The sequence below is a fragment of the Triticum aestivum genome, chromosome 7B (assembly GCF_018294505.1).
Source record: "Triticum aestivum cultivar Chinese Spring chromosome 7B, IWGSC CS RefSeq v2.1, whole genome shotgun sequence".
Classification (NCBI taxonomy): Eukaryota; Viridiplantae; Streptophyta; class Magnoliopsida; order Poales; family Poaceae; genus Triticum; species Triticum aestivum.
The window spans coordinates 26,689,131-26,693,179 of NC_057813.1; positions in this window are offsets into that span (position 1 = coordinate 26,689,131).

Genomic DNA, 4,049 nt, shown 5'->3' on the forward strand with positions numbered 1-4,049 from the left:
TTTCTTAAAGAAGAGTTGTATATGATGCAACCAGAAGGTTTTGTCAATCCTAAAGGTGCTAACAAATTGTGCAAGCTCCAGCGATCCATCTATGGACTGGTGCAAGCATCTCGGAGTTGGAATATACGCTTTGATGAGTTGATCAAAGCATATGGTTTTATACAGACTTTTGAAGAAGCCTGTGTTTACAAGAAAGTGAGTGGGAGCTCTATAGCATTTCTAATATTATATGTGGATGAAATATTGTTAATTGGAAATGATATGGAAATTCTGGATAGCATGAAAGGATACTTGAATAAGAGTTTTTCAAAGCAAGACCTCGGTGAAGCTGCTTACACATTGAGCATCAAGATCTATATAGATAGATCAAGACGCTTGATAAGATTTTTCAATGAGTACATACCTTGATAAATTTTTGAAATAGTTCAAAATGGAATAGTCAAAGAAGGAGTTCTTGCTTGTGTACAAGGTGTGAAGTTTGAGTAAGACTCAAGACCCGACCATTGCAGAAAATAGAAAGAGAATGAAAAGTCATTCCCTATGCCTTTAGTCATAGGTTCTATAAAGTATGCTATGCTGTGACCAGACCTATTGTATACCTTGCTCTGTGTTGGCAAAGGAATACAATTTTGATCTAATAGTAGATCACTGGACATGGGTCAAGAATATCCTTAGTGAAGATAAGGAGATGTTTCTCGATTATGGAGGTGATAAGAGTCGTCTAAAGTTACACGATGCAGCTTTTAACCATCAGATGATCTAGTCTCAATTGGATACTATTGACGATGAGCTTACCAATCCAGTGACTCTAATTCAATCTGGATTACATATTGAAAGTGGAGCAATTAGTAGAGTAGCTCCGTGCAGAAGCATTGTGGACATAAGAATATTTGCAAAATACGTACGGCTCCTGGAATATGACAGACCCGTGTTGACTAAGCTTCTCTCACGAGCAAAACATGATCATACCATTAGTACTCTTTTGGGTGTTATCACATGCGAGTGTGAAACTAAGAATTATTGACTCTAAGTAAACCTTTGGTGTTGATCACATGATAATGTGAACTATGGGTTAGTACATCACATCCAGATGTGAATATCGGTGTAAAATCACATAGCGATGTGAACTAGATTTATTGACTCTAGTGCAAGTGGGAGACTGAAGGAAATATGCCCTAGAGGCAATAATAAAGTATATATATTTCCTTATTTCATGATAAATGTTTATTATTCATGCTAGAATTGTATTAACCGGAAACATAATACATGTGTGAATACATAGACAAACAGAGTGTCACTAGTATGCCTCTACTTGACTAGCTCGTTAATCAAAGATGGTTATGTTTCCTAGCCATAGACATGAGTTGTAATTTGATTAACGGGATCACCTCATTAGGAGAATGACGTGATTGACATGACCCATTACGTTAGCTTAGCACCCGATCGTTTAGTATGTTGCTATTGCTTTCTTCATGACTTATACATGTTCCTATGACTATGAGATTATGGAACTCCCGTTTACCGGAGGAACACTTTGTGTGCTACCAAACGTCACAACGTAACTGGGTGATTATAAAGGTTCTCTACAGGTGTCTCCAAAGGTACTTGTTGGGTTGGCGTATTTCGAGATTAGGATTTGTCACTCCGATTGTCGGAGAGGTATCTCTGGGCCCACTCGGTAATGAACATCACTATAAGCCTTGCAAGCATTGTGACTAATGAGTTAGTTACGGAATGATGCATTACCGTAACGAGTAAAGGGACTTGCCAGTAACGAGATTGAACTAGGTATTGATACCGATGATCGAATCTCGGGCAAGTAACATACCGATGACAAAGGGAACAACGTATGTTGTTAATGCGGTTTGACCGATAAAGATCTTCGTAGAATATGTAGGAGCCAATATGAGCATCCAGGTTCCGCTATTGGTTTATTGACCGAGAATAGTTCTAGGTCATGTCTACCATAGTTCTCGAACCCGTAGGGTCCGCACGCTTAAGGTTTCGATGACAGTTATATTATGAGTTTATGAGTTTTGATGTATCGAAGGAGTTCGGAGTCCCGGATGAGATCGGGGACATGACGAGGAGTCTCGAAATGGTCGAGACGTAAAGATCGATATATTGGAACGACTATATTCGGAGTTCGGAAAGGTTCCGAGTGATTCGGGTATTTTTCGGAGTACCGGAGAGTTACGGGAATTCGCCGGGGAGTATATGGGCCTTAATGGGCCAAGGGGAGAGAGAGGGAGGCCCGGAGGTGGCGTGCCCCTCCCGGTGGTCCAATTGGACTAGGAGGGGGGCGCCCCCTTTCCTTCCTCTCTCCCCTCTTTCCCCTTTCTCTCTTCCTAGAGGATAAAGGAGGAGTCCTACTCCTACTAGGAGGAGGACTCCCCCCTCTCTCCTTGAGCGCCTAGGGGCAGCCGCCTCCCGCTGCTCCTTTAATACGGGGCAGGGGGCACCTAAGGACCCCACACTTGATATACGATATTTTAGGCCGTGTGCGGTGCCCCCTCCACCAGGATTACACCCATAATACCGTCGCGGAGCTTAGGCGAAGCCCTGCGTCGGTGGAACATCATCATCGTCACCACGCCGTCGTGCTGACGAAACTCTCCCTCAACACTCGGCTGGATCGGAGTTCGAGGGACGTCATCGAGTTGAACGTGTGTAGAACTTGGAGGTGTCGTACGTTCGGTACTTGATCGGTCGGATCGTGAAGACGTACAACTACATCAACCGCATTGTGATAACGCTTCCGCTGTCGGTCTACGAGGGTACGTGGACAACACTCTCCCCTCTCATTGCTATGCATCACCGTGATCTTGCGTGTGCGTAGGAAATTTTTTGAAATTACTACGTTCCCCAACAGTATGTCCATTATCAAAATCGGTCTTACCGAGTTTGAGCAATCGGTACTACCGAGATTACAATGCAAACTCTCTGGTTAACTTATTACCAAAATTGGTCTCACCGAGTTTGAGTAATCGGTACCACCGAGTTTGCCTGACCAACTCTCTGGTTAGCTTATTACCAAAATCGGTCTCACTGAGTTTGTGTAATCGGTCTCACCGAGATTACGTTATGCCCTAACCCTAACCATATCGGTCCTACCGAGTTGCATTTCGGTCCCACCAAAAACCCTAACGGTCACATTGTTTACTAAATTGGTCTGACCGAGTTTGTTGATTCGGTCCCACCGAGATTGGTAAATTGTGTGTAACGGTTAGATTTTGTGTGGAGGCTATATATACCCCTCCACCTCCTCTTCATTCGTGGAGAGAGACATCAGAACAAACCTACACTTCCAACTTACTATTTCTGAGAGAGAACTACCTACTCATGTGTTGAGGCCAAGATATTTCATTCCTACCATATGAATCTTGATCTCTAGCCTTCCCCAAGTTGCTTTCCACTCAAATCTTCTTTCCACCAGATCCAAATCCTATGAGAGAGAGTTGAGTGTTGGGGAGACTATCATTTGAAGCACAAGAGCAAGGAGTTCATCATCAACACACCATTTGTTAATTCTTGGAGAGTGGTGTCTCCTAGATTGGCTAGGTGTCACTTGGGAGCGTCCAACAAGATTGTGGAGTTGAACCAAGGAGTTTGTAAGGGCAAGGAGATCGCCTACTTCGTGAAGATCTACCGCTAGTGAGGCAAGTCCTTCGTGGGCGACGGCCATGGTGGGATAGACAAGGTTGCTTATTCATGGACCCTTCTTGGGTGGAGCCCTCCGTGGACTCGTGCAACCGTTACCCTTCATGGGTTGAAGTCTCCATCAACGTGGATGTACGATAGCACCACCTGTCGGAACCACGACAAAAACATCTATGTCTCCAATTGCGTTTGAAATCTCCAAACCCTTCCCTTTACATTCTTGCAAGGTGCATGCTTTAATTTTCGCTGCTCATATACTCTTTGCATGCTTGCTTGAATTGTGTGAAGATTGCTTGACTTGTGCTAAGATTGCTAAAATCTGCCAAAAACTAAAATTGGGAAAAGACTTAATTTTTATTTTGTCAAGTAGTCTAATCACCCCCCCCCCC